The sequence below is a fragment of the Vulpes lagopus genome, chromosome 18 (genome assembly GCF_018345385.1).
Source record: "Vulpes lagopus strain Blue_001 chromosome 18, ASM1834538v1, whole genome shotgun sequence".
In the NCBI taxonomy this organism is placed as follows: Eukaryota; Metazoa; Chordata; class Mammalia; order Carnivora; family Canidae; genus Vulpes; species Vulpes lagopus.
This window is the reverse complement of record NC_054841.1, coordinates 28,536,124-28,551,809: the sequence shown is the minus strand read 5'-3', so window position 1 is coordinate 28,551,809 and position 15,686 is coordinate 28,536,124. Positions and strand designations below refer to the sequence as shown.

At 49.5% G+C, this 15,686-nt stretch overlaps 1 long non-coding RNA gene across 2 annotated transcripts in view; it reads left to right on the top strand.

Moving 5' to 3' along the window:
• LOC121477958 overlaps positions 1-15,686 on the top strand; it is a 97,324-nt gene that overhangs the window by 75,724 nt on the left and 5,914 nt on the right. The window contains exons 2-4 of one of the 2 annotated variants that reach the window (XR_005984391.1): positions 1,877-2,080; positions 3,014-3,102; positions 3,647-3,757. This is a non-coding gene — a long non-coding RNA (uncharacterized LOC121477958). The remainder of the gene's footprint in view (positions 1-1,876; positions 2,081-3,013; positions 3,103-3,646; positions 3,758-15,686) is intronic. The other variant, XR_005984392.1, reaches the window with a different exon arrangement.

Here is a 15,686-nt window from a genome sequence, read left to right as displayed (position 1 = left end):
TAAGAGGATGCCAGGTTCACAAACAGCCAAGGGAGGACAGTCTCAGGTAAAGAGAACAGCTGATTCAAAGGGCCTGCGGTGAGGAAGCCTAGCTGGTTCCCAAAGCAGTCAGAGTGCAGGACAATAAGATGAGATCAGAAGGTCAGGAAGGGGCTGGATCCTACAGGGGTTTATAGGCGAGGGTTAGGGAGGTAGAAGCTACTGGAAGGTTTTAAATAGTGAGTGATGTAATATAAGTTCATATTTAAAAGATTCTGAGTGCTTTAAGTACAATGGACTATTGGGGGCACAAGTGGAACCTGGAAGGCCAATAAGGGACTGTGGTGTTTGTCTCTATAAGAAGTGGTTGCAGCTTGGATCTACCTAGTAGCAGTGGCATTAAAGTGGCATCCATCTGTTCACCAATCCCTTCTTTCTTTCCTCCCTTCCTCCACCCCTTCATCCATCCACATTTTTAAAAATTATTTATGTATTTGAGAGAGCAAGAAAGAACACAAGTGGTGAAGTGGGACGGGCAGAGGGAGAGGGAGAAGCAGACTTACTGCTGAGCCAGGAGCCTGACGCGGGGCTTGATCCCAGGATCCCAGGATCCTGACCTGAGCTGAAGGGAGACGCTCAACCTACTGAGCCACTGGGGTCCCCAGCCATCCACTTATTAACCAAATACTTAAGTGTCTACGGGGAGTCAGGCACAATGCTGGGATTATAAAGATGAATTAAACTTGGTTTAAACCACAAGGACCTCACAGAATGGCAGGGGCTGTGACATCACAATGTAATGGTACGAAATGCTCCAATACAAAGTACCGCACGAGCTCATGGGAGGTGAGTCACTGAGTCTGGGACATTGGAAAAGGCCTCTGGAGGAGATGTTGATGTTTGAGTTGTTGGAAGGTCACGGAGGAGCTGGACAGGCAGGAGGGTCAGCCTGAGTGAAGGCAAGGAGGTAGCAGGAGTGAGCATGGGTTTCTGCAAATGTGTGGATGTCCAGGTCGGTGGGATCGACAAATGGGCATGCGGAGGGGTGCCCCGGGAAAGGAGTTTGGGCCAACTTGGGGAGGAGTGGAATACACGCTTGTACTTTGCCCCTTCCAGCTCGGCTCTGCCTGCCCCTACCGGAGCGGAGTAATTTAATTAAGTACCAGCCCTCAAATAAGATGCAGCTGTTTAGCAGATGTTGCCTTCCACCCCAGATGGAGGCGCATCTTGGCGACGGGCGCAGCATTTCCAGGGCGCCTCGTTTGTGAGGCTGTGCAGAGGAAAGAGATTCAAGATGCAGGCATTATTGTTTAAGGGCCATCATTCATCACACACCCCCTCCCTCCAGTGCCACTACCACATGGCCACCATCCCTGTCGGCTGGGACTGGAGACAGAGGCGGGCTGGGGAGTGGGGCTTGCTGGTTCTCACTCAGAAAACAAGAGAAGAGTGAATTAAAAGATCACCAATCTACAGACCCCCCCAGAACATTTAGGATAGTGGAAAGTGACTTATCCCCCACTTGCCATGAAAGAGGTGCAAATAATGACCACTGTGTATTGAGCTCCAGCTCAGAGCCAGGAGCTGTGCCAGTTGCTCCACATGCCTTGTTTCTGCTTCTCTAATCCTCCCAACAGTCATGCTCTGTGCTACCTACCTCAGGACCTTTGCTTGCTTTCTCCCCTGGCTGGGGAAGCTCTTCTTCCAGATGCCCACGGGGCCAATTCCCCCAAGACCCTCAGGCCTCAGCTTAAATGTTGCCTCCCCAGAGTCCTTCCCTGACCACCCTACATCAAAAGGCACCCTTCTCCATCATTCTACACCCCCTTGCCTTGCTTGCTTTTCCTCCATCACCTGAACTGTATATATTGGTCCCATGTCTCTTTCTTTCCTCCAGAGCTTAAGCTTCCAAGGGCAAGGATTTTTGTCTGTTTTATCCATTGCCAGCTCCCCAACATGCAGAAGAATGCCTGACTCAAGATGGAATCCTATAAATATTTGTTCAATGGGTGGATGAATGATCAACGGATCTTACTGAACATATGAAAAGATTGTAAGAGAGATAAAATTACTCTCCCAAGAGTCACACACCCGGCAAGGGGTGAGCTGGGATTTGAATTTGGGTCTGTCTGATTTTAAAGCTCTGCACCTTTCATAAGAACTTTTCTCTTCCTTTTCCGTAGCACTTGTCACAACTTATGGATAATTTCTGTTCCCGTTTTTGGTGTCTGTCTCCCCCACTGGGATGGTGGCTCCAAGGAGAGCAGAGGTCATCTGTTTTGTTCATAGCTGACTCCCCAGCACCCAAACAGTGCCGGGTACCCAGGAAGCACCTCATAAATATACACTGAGTGAAGGAAGGAAGGGCTGGAAGGTGGGACGCTGTGCTCCCTACCCGCTGCTGTGCCTCCAAATGGGTGGGAGGATGGAGAGTTCCAACATGTCTTCCACTTTCCTGCCTCCTTCCTCATACATACTTCTTTAATCTTCAAAGCAACTCTGAAAAGTTTGTTTCATCCATGCCATTTTTACAGACACTGTGGCTCAATCAGAGAAATGGTTTGCCTTGCCCAAGGTCATCTGGCTAACTAGTAGAGAGCTGAGATTTGAACTCAGGCCTCCCAAGCTCATTGGTCATGTAAAAGGGACCCCCGTTCACCGTTCACCACTTGCTGGCTCAGCTCCCCCAAAGGCAACAGCTGCCGGGCCAGAAGCTTCACTTACAACCTACCAGGGCATGCATTTCCCCCTCAAGGTCAGCAGTGTCAGGGCCAATGTGAAACTCACCCTTAATTCACGACTCCCCAGTTTCACCCCTTTAAGTGCAAACTTTGATGTTATTTAAACCCAAATCCCCCGTTGACTTCAATGGAAGCTTTGAATCCATAAGGAAGGTCAGACAGCGTTTTTTGGAGGTAACATGGGCACCCAATGGAAATCACATTAGCATACTCATTATCATCAGGGCCCTTTGAATGTGTTTTTTAGCTGTTCCCTTAAAGTGACTGGGTGACAACGGATCCTTTCTGTTCAGGAATTACAGGGCCAAAGAGGAGCTGTGGTCGGCTCCTGTGTGCCTCTGTGTGCTTTCCAAATGGTGACAGTGAACCCGTGTTGCATAAGGTAATGGAAAGAATGTCATCCACCAGGCACCCTGGTGGTAAATGAAGTACATTGTTTGGGATTGAAAGGAAGAACTCTAAGTGAGTTGTGGTGGGACCCTAGGGATGGGCTCAGGTGACAAAAGGTGTTGCTAAAATGCCTTCCAAGAAAGCTGGGCCCTGTTAACAGGAGGCCCCTGGCTGCAGGGGGAAAAAAAAAAAAATCAGGGATTAGTCTTGGTTGACAAGACAGTTGCTCAACTCAGAATTGGCTGGGGAGCATTTACTACACCCCGTGCCCAGCACCTTCACACCAGACCATTTGGTTCCAAATCTTGGGAAGTGGGGAAGCAAGAGGGCACCAAAGGTTTCTAAGTGTCCTCAGATGACTCCAGCATGCCAACATGCTGCTGGTAAGTGGAGCCGAACTGATCTCTTGTCAAACCAGAGGGGAGGGGAAGAGAGAAGTTGTGGGTGGTGATGGTGGAGAGGGAAGGGCGATAGGAAGTCCTCTGGGAATGTGTTGGACAGAAGGAACTTCAGAGAAAACATTTTTTTTTTTAAAGGAAACTTTCAAACTTACAGAAGAGTGGAGAGACTCGCACGAAGACGCCATTACCCGTTACCAACCTCATCAGTCAGCAATGTGGAGTCCCTCCTGAATGAGGGGGTTTGAGGTAGGTGCCACAGGGGGCGATGTGTCCCCGGCTTCCCTGGGAACCCCCTGTAAAGCCCACACGGCTGGCTCACCAGTGATTCCGTGACCGCAGATCCTTGGCTGGAATACACAGCACCAGCGCCGAGCTCTCAGGGTAAAATGTGATTTGACAGGAAGGAAAGCCAACAGCTGCGGCACGGGACTTTTGTATTAAAGGCAGAAAATAAAGTTATATTTAAAAAGAGATCACCAAAAATAAATTAAAAAAAAAAAAAAAAAGAGATCACCACTTATTTGTACTAATTCCTCCTTGACTGGTCTCCTTGGTTCTCCTGTTTGGGCCAGGGCCCTGGGGCTTACCCCTGGCAGGATCAAGGAGGTGAGCAAGTAGCCTGGGAATACCCAGAAGGTGGCAGCGGGGCCAGGACGTCTCCAGGAAGTCCTCATTTGTGTGCTTCTTTGTTCATCCAGCAGAGATTCACAGACCACCTGCTACCTGCCAGGTGTTGGTTCTAAATTGTGGGTTCACAGTAAACCTGGTGGATAATAGTGCTTCCCCACACGCAGCTCACCCAGCCTAGTGCAAGATATAGGCAATAGCAAGTCAGATTGTGACTTAGAGCACTCATGCTACCGAAAAAAATAAATTGGGGAAGTAGACGGGGTGGGTGGGCGTGGGGGTGACAATCGTTAGTAAAGTGCCCAGGGGAGGCTTCTCTGCCAAGGTGACCCAACCAAGGTGAGGGGACCCATGAGGGAGGAACACTCTGGGCAGAGGGAACAGCAAGTGCAAAGGCCCAGGGGTGAGAATGTTCCTTCCAAGAACAGGAAGCACCCTCCCTGTGTGGCTGGAGCAGAGGGAGAGCAAGGCACACGGCTGGCAGGTGAGGTCAGGGAGGCAAGTGTATATGAGAAACTGGTCAGGCCAGAGTGTGAGACCTTGAAGACCTTTGTAAAGACCTCTGTTTTTTCTCAGTGAGAAGAGAAGCCATCAGTGGGTTTTGAGCAAGGGGACTGGCAGATTTGCTTTTGTTTTAACAGGACCCCTCTGGCTGCGAAGCACAGAAGCTGGAGAAGGCTACTGAGGTCATCCCAAGGGGCGGAGGTTGGCGACCTAGACTTCAGTGGGCGTGGTGGTTGTACTCAGAGGTGGTCAGTTGCTGGAAACGTTTGGAAGGAAGAGCCAGTGGGATTTGTTGGCTGAAGGAATGCTGGAGTATAAGACCAGGAGAGGGGTCAGGGATGACGCCAAGATGTTTAATCTCAGCAACTAGAAGTGGAAGTTTGGCATTTCCTGAAATGGAAATCCTGCAGAAGGGATGGGTTTGGGAGGCATGGTGGGAAGTTCTGTTTGGAACAGGTTAAAATTGAGATGCGTGGGCAACACCAAATGCAGATATCGAGCCATCCACTGGACATAGGAACCTGGGGTGCAGGGGAGAGGCCTGGCCTGGCGTCCCCCTCCCCACCAGATGGTGTGTGAGAATCTGATCATAGATATGGAAGTGGACCAAGGACTGACTTAGGCTTCTGGTGTACCAGGCACTGGGCCAGGCTGTGTCTCCTGGCCTCCTCTGGATGGAGTTACTGTCCATCTCCATTTGCCACTTCCCATTTTTAGCATTTACCCTAAGGTTAAAGGTGAGCTGATATAGACTCATTTGGGATGAAAAGGCAGAAACTCTCAGGTTAACTGATCTCACCCGGTCTTCCAGCTTCTGTTCATTTGACCCAACCCTCCTGGATCCCAACCCAAACTGGCAGCTCTGGTTGGTGCTGATTAGTTAACTGAGCTCAGCCACGCTGGGTGGAGCTGTGGCCATAGGCTATGTCATTGGCTGCTGCTGGCCAGCCCATCTCTCAGCAAACTTTGGGTCAGGTGACTTCACCTGCTCCAATCAACTGTTGTATTTTTTAACTGATATATTGGCCAGTATACTGATATATTGGCCAAATATACTGCCAAGTATATTTGGTGGGTACCAAATATAAGGGCAACGATAATAACGCCAATAGTACTAACATGAGCATGGCCTATTGATTAAGGTGGACTCTAGATCAGATAGCTTGGGTTCAGGTTCAAAGCCTGCCTTCAACACTTAAGGTGGGTCACCTTGGGCAGCTTTCCACCTAACCACACCTACATCTCTACATTTTTAAATGGGGAATTAATCACATTAATTACATCTTAGCGTTGTGGTGAGGAGTACCAAGCTAGTCAATGAAACACTTCTGGGACATATTTAATTAGTGCTTTTTCAAAAATGTAATTAAAAATGTGATCACTGTTGTCATTACAGCTGGTTGGACAGGTCATCTGCACTTAAGTGTTCTAAGGGCACGTTCTCACTCTATTCTTCCAAAATGCCAATGCAATTGATGCTCTGGTTAATCCCACTGTATAGATGTGAAAATGGAGGTACAGAGGAGTTATGACTTGTCCAGGGGTCCCGCAGCTAGTGGAGGGGGGTAGAGCTGCGATTCCAACACAGGTTTGGCTGGCTTCAGAACCACTGCTCTGGATCACCACGTCCCTTGACAGGGCCTCTATGTGTAATTGCCCACTGTGGGCCACTTCCTCTATGAGGTTGTGGGTAGGAGTCCTCCAGCAGAAGCAGCACTCCGCCTGCCCCTGCCCTCATCCCTCCCCAAGCTCTCCCTGCTCCCCCCAGGGAGACAATGCAATCTGCCCAAGTGGGTTCTGCATGCCTCACCAGTTCTGTTCTGCAAAGACCAGTCCTATCCCTTGTCCTGTGTGGTCCTCAGCACCTGTTTAAGTCAGCAGAGGAGGGATTATTCCTCCCGTTTGACAGATGCAAACACTGAGACTCTCAGAAAGGATGGAATCAGGATTTGAACCTGGGTTTGTCTGTCTCTTTCCCTTCCTGTACTCTCCCTGAGCCCTCTGCCTCCCCCTCACGGCAAAGCTGAAGCCAAGAGGGTCTGGAAGCCACTGGATGTTCTGGAACAGGGTGAGGTAAAGGCAAGAAGATCCTGGGGTTAGAATAGAGAACCTCAGAGCTGGAAGGGACCTCATTGCATTTTGGGCCCAGAGAGGCTGGAAGTCACTGACCATAGCTTAGCAAGGTAGCCAATTCTACAGTCTCCTGCTCGTGGTCTGGAGTTCATTCAGGGTATAAAGGAAATGGGAATGACATGAATTCCTGGTGCCAGCTTGATATCATGGACTGTGCCTGCCTGACCTCCGACCAAGGATTGCAGGGACATGGGGGCATCTGCAGGTCCGTGGCTCATGTAGGCCTCTTCTAACACTTCTACTCCAATCATGGGCCATGTCCATGTTCCAGAGTGGTTACCAGTAAGTGGTCCCTGGGTTTCACATGTGTGGGTGCTTCAGTACATCCTTGGAATCTGACAGACAAGGATTTGAATCTCCACCTTGTACCTATTCACTGTGTAGCCTGGGACAAGCCACTTAACCTCTCTGAGCTCTTGTATCCTCATGTATGATCCTTTCTCATCCAGTTACTATAAGGACAGAGTAAGATATGTTCATCTGGTGCTTGGTAAAGTGCCTGGTGTATGACCAATGCTTTTATTGTTATTTTAGGCATTAAGATCCCCACAGTCCCCACACAAAAAACCTTCAGAGCTTGCTGTTGGCATGGGGATGATTAAAAGATTTACCTTTTAGGAACATAAAACAATAATTAAAAAGGAAAGGTTATTTTGGTGGTAGTGTGGAGGATGTGTCAGGAGAGGCAAGATTGGAATTGAAACATGTCCTTTAAGAATGTATTTGGCTAGGGGCACCTGGGTGGCTCAGTCCGTTAAGTGGCCAACTTGGTTTCAGTCCAGGTCATGAACTCGGGGTGCTGGGATCGAGGCCCACATCAGGCTCCACTCTTGGTGGGGGGTCTGCTTATGGAATCTCTCTCTCCCTCTGCCTCTGCCCCTTCCCCTCTTCCCCTGCTCATTCGCGCGCTCTCTCTCAAATACATAAATAAATCTTAAAGGAAAGAAGGAAATAATATGTATGGCTGTTGGCAGCAAAAAGTCCAACAGTACAGCAGATTTCCGGTTTTTCCTCAATATTCACTCTCTTCTTCCCTAGTTAATCGAATCGCTAATTTCAACAGGCACATGGCAGCCTGTAATGAAGATTACTCTTCCCTGCTTCCTTCCCATATCCTAGTATGGCCATGTGAGTTCTTACCAAAGAGAAATGTTTAGTGTGGCTTCTGGAAAATGTCTTAAAAGGGAGAGTATGTACCTTACTTTTCTCTTTCTCTTTGCTGGTTAGAATTTGAGATGTGATGACTGGGTCTCAAGCAGCCATCTTGGACCATGTGATTAAAATGGCTCCTGATTCTTTGGCCCTTCTTCTGCCAAGAGGAAGAGTTTATTTGGCAGAGTCTACTTCTTCTCCTCTTGAATCTGGGCCGGCCTGTGACTTCTTAGACAGAGTATAATGGTGGAAATGATGCTCTGCCAATTCTGGGCCTTACCCTTAAAAAAAAAAAAAAAAAGAGATCACCACTTATTTGTACTAATTCCTCCTTGACTGGTCTCCTTGGTTCTCCTGTTTGGGCCAGGGCCCTGGGGCTTACCCCTGGCAGGATCAAGGAGGTGAGCAAGTAGCCTGGGAATACCCAGAAGGTGGCAGCGGGGCCAGGACGTCTCCAGGAAGTCCTCATTTGTGTGCTTCTTTGTTCATCCAGCAGAGATTCACAGACCACCTGCTACCTGCCAGGTGTTGGTTCTAAATTGTGGGTTCACAGTAAACCTGGTGGATAATAGTGCTTCCCCACACGCAGCTCACCCAGCCTAGTGCAAGATATAGGCAATAGCAAGTCAGATTGTGACTTAGAGCACTCATGCTACCGAAAAAAATAAATTGGGGAAGTAGACGGGGTGGGTGGGCGTGGGGGTGACAATCGTTAGTAAAGTGCCCAGGGGAGGCTTCTCTGCCAAGGTGACCCAACCAAGGTGAGGGGACCCATGAGGGAGGAACACTCTGGGCAGAGGGAACAGCAAGTGCAAAGGCCCAGGGGTGAGAATGTTCCTTCCAAGAACAGGAAGCACCCTCCCTGTGTGGCTGGAGCAGAGGGAGAGCAAGGCACACGGCTGGCAGGTGAGGTCAGGGAGGCAAGTGTATATGAGAAACTGGTCAGGCCAGAGTGTGAGACCTTGAAGACCTTTGTAAAGACCTCTGTTTTTTCTCAGTGAGAAGAGAAGCCATCAGTGGGTTTTGAGCAAGGGGACTGGCAGATTTGCTTTTGTTTTAACAGGACCCCTCTGGCTGCGAAGCACAGAAGCTGGAGAAGGCTACTGAGGTCATCCCAAGGGGCGGAGGTTGGCGACCTAGACTTCAGTGGGCGTGGTGGTTGTACTCAGAGGTGGTCAGTTGCTGGAAACGTTTGGAAGGAAGAGCCAGTGGGATTTGTTGGCTGAAGGAATGCTGGAGTATAAGACCAGGAGAGGGGTCAGGGATGACGCCAAGATGTTTAATCTCAGCAACTAGAAGTGGAAGTTTGGCATTTCCTGAAATGGAAATCCTGCAGAAGGGATGGGTTTGGGAGGCATGGTGGGAAGTTCTGTTTGGAACAGGTTAAAATTGAGATGCGTGGGCAACACCAAATGCAGATATCGAGCCATCCACTGGACATAGGAACCTGGGGTGCAGGGGAGAGGCCTGGCCTGGCGTCCCCCTCCCCACCAGATGGTGTGTGAGAATCTGATCATAGATATGGAAGTGGACCAAGGACTGACTTAGGCTTCTGGTGTACCAGGCACTGGGCCAGGCTGTGTCTCCTGGCCTCCTCTGGATGGAGTTACTGTCCATCTCCATTTGCCACTTCCCATTTTTAGCATTTACCCTAAGGTTAAAGGTGAGCTGATATAGACTCATTTGGGATGAAAAGGCAGAAACTCTCAGGTTAACTGATCTCACCCGGTCTTCCAGCTTCTGTTCATTTGACCCAACCCTCCTGGATCCCAACCCAAACTGGCAGCTCTGGTTGGTGCTGATTAGTTAACTGAGCTCAGCCACGCTGGGTGGAGCTGTGGCCATAGGCTATGTCATTGGCTGCTGCTGGCCAGCCCATCTCTCAGCAAACTTTGGGTCAGGTGACTTCACCTGCTCCAATCAACTGTTGTATTTTTTAACTGATATATTGGCCAGTATACTGATATATTGGCCAAATATACTGCCAAGTATATTTGGTGGGTACCAAATATAAGGGCAACGATAATAACGCCAATAGTACTAACATGAGCATGGCCTATTGATTAAGGTGGACTCTAGATCAGATAGCTTGGGTTCAGGTTCAAAGCCTGCCTTCAACACTTAAGGTGGGTCACCTTGGGCAGCTTTCCACCTAACCACACCTACATCTCTACATTTTTAAATGGGGAATTAATCACATTAACTACATCTTAGCGTTGTGGTGAGGAGTACCAAGCTAGTCAATGAAACACCTCTAGGACATATTTAATTAGTGCTTTTTCAAAAATGTAATTAAAAATGTGATCACTGTTGTCATTACGGCTGGTTGGACAGGTCATCTGCACTTAAGTGTTCTAAGGGCACGTTCTCACTCTATTCTTCCAAAATGCCAATGCAATTGATGCTCTGGTTAATCCCACTGTATAGATGTGAAAATGGAGGTACAGAGGAGTTATGACTTGTCCAGGGGTCCCGCAGCTAGTGGAGGGGGGTAGAGCTGCGATTCCAACACAGGTTTGGCTGGCTTCAGAACCACTGCTCTGGATCACCACGTCCCTTGACAGGGCCTCTATGTGTAATTGCCCACTGTGGGCCACTTCCTCTATGAGGTTGTGGGTAGGAGTCCTCCAGCAGAAGCAGCACTCCGCCTGCCCCTGCCCTCATCCCTCCCCAAGCTCTCCCTGCTCCCCCCAGGGAGACAATGCAATCTGCCCAAGTGGGTTCTGCATGCCTCACCAGTTCTGTTCTGCAAAGACCAGTCCTATCCCTTATCCTGTGTGGTCCTCAGCACCTGTTTAAGTCAGCAGAGGAGGGATTATTCCTCCCATTTGACAGATGCAAACACTGAGACTCTCAGAAAGGATGGAATCAGGATTTGAACCTGGGTTTGTCTGTCTCTTTCCCTTCCTGTACTCTCCCTGAGCCCTCTGCCTCCCCCTCACGGCAAAGCTGAAGCCAAGAGGGTCTGGAAGCCACTGGATGTTCTGGAACAGGGTGAGGTAAAGGCAAGAAGATCCTGGGGTTAGAATAGAGAACCTCAGAGCTGGAAGGGACCTCATTGCATTTTGGGCCCAGAGAGGCTGGAAGTCACTGACCATAGCTTAGCAAGGTAGCCAATTCTACAGTCTCCTGCTCGTGGTCTGGAGTTCATTCAGGGTATAAAGGAAATGGGAATGACATGAATTCCTGGTGCCAGCTTGATATCATGGACTGTGCCTGCCTGACCTCCGACCAAGGATTGCAGGGACATGGGGGCATCTGCAGGTCCGTGGCTCATGTAGGCCTCTTCTAACACTTCCACTCCAACCATGGACCATGTCCATGTTCCAGAGTGGTTACCAGTAAATGGTCCCTGGGTTTCACATGTGTGGGTGCTTCAGTACATCCTTGGAATCTGACAGACAAGGATTTGAATCTCCACCTTGTACCTATTCACTGTGTAGCCTGGGACAAGCCACTTAACCTCTCTGAGCTCTTGTTTCCTCATGTATGATCCTTTCTCATCCAGTTACTATAAGGACAGAGTAAGATATGTTCATCTGGTGCTTGGTAAAGTGCCTGGTGTATGACCAATGCTTTTATTGTTATTTTAGGCATTAAGATCCCCACAGTCCCCACACAAAAAACCTTCAGAGCTTGCTGTTGGCATGGGGATGATTAAAAGATTTACCTTTTAGGAACATAAAACAATAATTAAAAAGGAAAGGTTATTTTGGTGGTAGTGTGGAGGATGTGTCAGGAGAGGCAAGATTGGAATTGAAACATGTCCTTTAAGAATGTATTTGGCTAGGGGCACCTGGGTGGCTCAGTCCGTTAAGTGGCCAACTTGGTTTCAGTCCAGGTCATGAACTCGGGGTGCTGGGATCGAGGCCCACATCAGGCTCCACTCTTGGTGGGGGGTCTGCTTATGGAATCTCTCTCTCCCTCTGCCTCTGCCCCTTCCCCTCTTCCCCTGCTCATTCGCGCGCTCTCTCTCAAATACATAAATAAATCTTAAAGGAAAGAAGGAAATAATATGTATGGCTGTTGGCAGCAAAAAGTCCAACAGTACAGCAGATTTCCGGTTTTTCCTCAATATTCACTCTCTTCTTCCCTAGTTAATCGAATCGCTAATTTCAACAGGCACATGGCAGCCTGTAATGAAGATTACTCTTCCCTGCTTCCTTCCCATATCCTAGTATGGCCATGTGAGTTCTTACCAAAGAGAAATGTTTAGTGTGGCTTCTGGAAAATGTCTTAAAAGGGAGAGTATGTACCTTACTTTTCTCTTTCTCTTTGCTGGTTAGAATTTGAGATGTGATGACTGGGTCTCAAGCAGCCATCTTGGACCATGTGATTAAAATGGCTCCTGATTCTTTGGCCCTTCTTCTGCCAAGAGGAAGAGTTTATTTGGCAGAGTCTACTTCTTCTCCTCTTGAATCTGGGCCGGCCTGTGACTTCTTAGACAGAGTATAATGGTGGAAATGATGCTCTGCCAATTCTGGGCCTTACCCTTAAAAAAAAAAAATTGGCAGCTTTCACCATGGCCTCTTGGATTCATGAGCTGCCATGGAAAAGGTCAAACCATTCTTCTGGAGAGACAACCTGGAGAGGCCCTGAGACTTCATGAAAGAAATAGGGACCTAGTTGAGCTCAGCATTGCAGTCTTCCCAATAAAACCCTCTTGATCCTCCAGATGAACCCAGCCATGAGCTGAACATGACCAAGTGACTAGTCTATATCCATGGATCAGAAGGATCACCCAGCTGAGCCCTGCCCACAAATTTCTGACCTACAAAATTATAGAAAATAATAAAACGATCATTGTTTGGGGGTTGTTTGTCATGTAGCAATAAATAACCGGAACAGACCATGAAGTAAAAAGTATTTGTTGAGGATAGAACAACAGTTACACCATTTGGAGGTCTGGCCACCTCCAGATTTCTTGTCATACAAGAAAAGTAAACCCTATTTGTTCAAGCTTTGATGATACCTTGGGTTATTTCTCACTGTTTTGGTTTCCCCACAATTGTTCAATGGAGCATTAATGCCTGCCCTGTTACTTCCCAAAGTACCTTAGAGGATAGACTAAGAATCAAGAAGAGACCATTTTTGTGTAATATAGACAGTGCATATATCCGACAAGACCAAGTGACATGATCAAGCTGCTATAATACATTTCATGTGTTCATAATGGGTATGAACTTGTCAGGAACCAACTACAATGGATTTTAGAATTAGATACGTTAGGGCTAAGAGCCTCAGCTCTGCTACTTTCTAATGTGACAAACTGGACCAGTCACTAAATCTCTCCAAGCTTAGTTTCCTCATCAATAAAAAACAGACAATGCTATTTCCCTTGTAGAGTCTGTGTGAGGATTAAATTAAATGAGACTAATCCATCTGGCTGATAAATACTGAATATCTCCTATGTGCTGGGCCAGACCTGCTCCTGGTATTGGTGGGAACTGGGGCCCACTCACCCCCCAAAATCGAAATATTTAAACATTATACATCAAGCTAATAATATTGTTTTTAAAATGTTCTATCTTTTTCCTCGATGAATTTAACTTCCAAACAACCTGGAAGGCCAGATTCAGTTTGGAAATCTCAGACTTCTCAGGTACCTGCCTTGAAATGCAGAACGGTGGCAGTGAGGAGAGCAGGCCCCGGGTCCCCAGGCCACCCCCTTCCCTTCTATCTCTGCTCCACTGCCAGCTGGCTGCACTGCAGACCCCGCATATGCGTTAACCTCCCATGCCTTTACAAGCTCCTTCTACCCTCATGCCCCTTCCCCCACAGTCTTGTGTTCTGCCTCCAGAGAACATGCCAGGAAGGGGGTTGCATAGGTCCTGGAAGCAAGCTTGGGACCTTTGGATTTCAGGGATGCTGGGATCCCACAGTATGCCTAGAAAGAGGATAAAGGTTTGGGTGGCTGTATCCCCTTGGCCCTAAGATCGGGCAGGGGGTCATAAACAGCTGGAGGAGGGCTGGAGAGAGGCCCTTTAATGCATGAAGACCCTGAAGGGCAGGGTCCCCGTTGCCTGGATCTAAGGGCCAGATTAGGCTATGCTGGTGGGGTACACTGGTGACTGAAACGTACCAACAAGATACTTGACCCCTCCCTTCAGTCTGGGCCTCACCCTGTCTGTAAAATGAGGGCTTAGCTGATCTGACATCTCCAAGTTTGTGCTGGAAGAGACCAAGGGCTGGTGAATGTCACCATGAATCTCGTAGAGGCCAGGAGATCAGAAGGCAAGAGAGTGTGTTTAAGAGCTAAGTGACCAACTTCCTCTTCGAGGATTCTTGGCAGAGCAGGGAGGGCCTCTGCTGCCTTGTCCACCCCATTCATCCTCATAGCACCTTCAGCGCCAGACCAACAGGACTTCCCTTTACAACAACAATGAAATCCCAACTCCTTGCAAAACCTGCTCCACCTGGTCCCTGGCCACCTGCAATCTCCTCTCCTACCCCCTTGCTGTTGCTCACTCACCTCCAGCTCCCTTGACCTTGCTTGTATTTATGAAGTAGCAGTGCCATTGCTCCCACCTCAAGGCTGTCACCCTGCTTGTTCCCTCGCCCCGGTGCACAGAGCTCTTTGCATGGCTGGGTCCTCTCATGGTTCAGGCCTCAGCTTATATGCCCCCCCCAACCCTGCGCCAGAGACCCTTGTTGACATCCTTCCAGAATAGCTCTGCTCTAGCCTCAGAAGCTCTCCTGACATCGCACAGCCGGAGTGACAGACTGGAGTATCAAGAGACCACACTTGGTGCCCAGCTGTCGCATGCAGTCCAAATCTGGTCTCCACCATTTGCTGGACACTCGAGGAAATTGTTCAACTGCTTTCCCATGAACAGATTCTTCAACTTCTCATTTCCCTCCAATAGGTGATTCAACCTCCATTTTCCCATCTGTGAAAGGGGTGATAATTACTCTATCTCAAGTTTGCTGTGCCCTTGGCAGGGCTGATGCACATCCCACAGCATTCAGAACAGAGCCTGGCACAAGCTGTACACTCGTGCTTCCATTATATTTACACTTGCTCTGATTTCAAATTATCTTGTCTGTTTTTTCCTTTACTTGTTTATTGTCTTACTCCTCCGGGGAACACAAACTCCCCACAGCAGCCTCCCTGTCTGCCCTGCTCTCTGCTGCCTGCCTCCCGCCGTGCCTGGAAAAAAACGCCTTCCAGCCCAGACGGAGCTGGCACTGGGCTGAGCCCTTACGCACGCCATCTCCCAGTGCAGATGGACAAAGTGAGGCAGGGGCGGGGTGCCGGGGAGCGAAGGCCCGAAGGACCAGCCCCGCCGCGCCAACCCTACCCGGAGACGCGCGCCCCGAGCTCGGGTTTCCGCGGTGCAGCGTATTTGGTTCCCGGCGCGCGTGTGTTTCTGGACGCAACAGGAGCGATCGCGCAAGAGCGGCGGTTCGGTCCCCTCGGTCCCCTGTGCGCCAACAAAGGCCTGAGCTCGCAAACCCGAGCTGCGCTCGCTGAAGCGCCGGGTTTGCGGAGTGCAGCCCGGGCCCCCGCAGGCCGGGGGCGGTGGGGGAGCGGGGGCGCCCCGGGGAGGACGCCGCTGCGCGTTGGTGTAGACTACTCACCGGGGCGCGGGGCACAGGAGCCTGTCCCAGGGGGCGCGAAGGTCACGCGGCCTATCTCCAGGGGAACGCAGCTTCCCTGAAGGATGCGCGCCGGCACGCATCAGCAGCCAACGGGGTGAACTCGGTGAGCCCGGCCTCCAGCCCCCTTCCTGCGCACTTTCACAGCCACCTCTCCTGT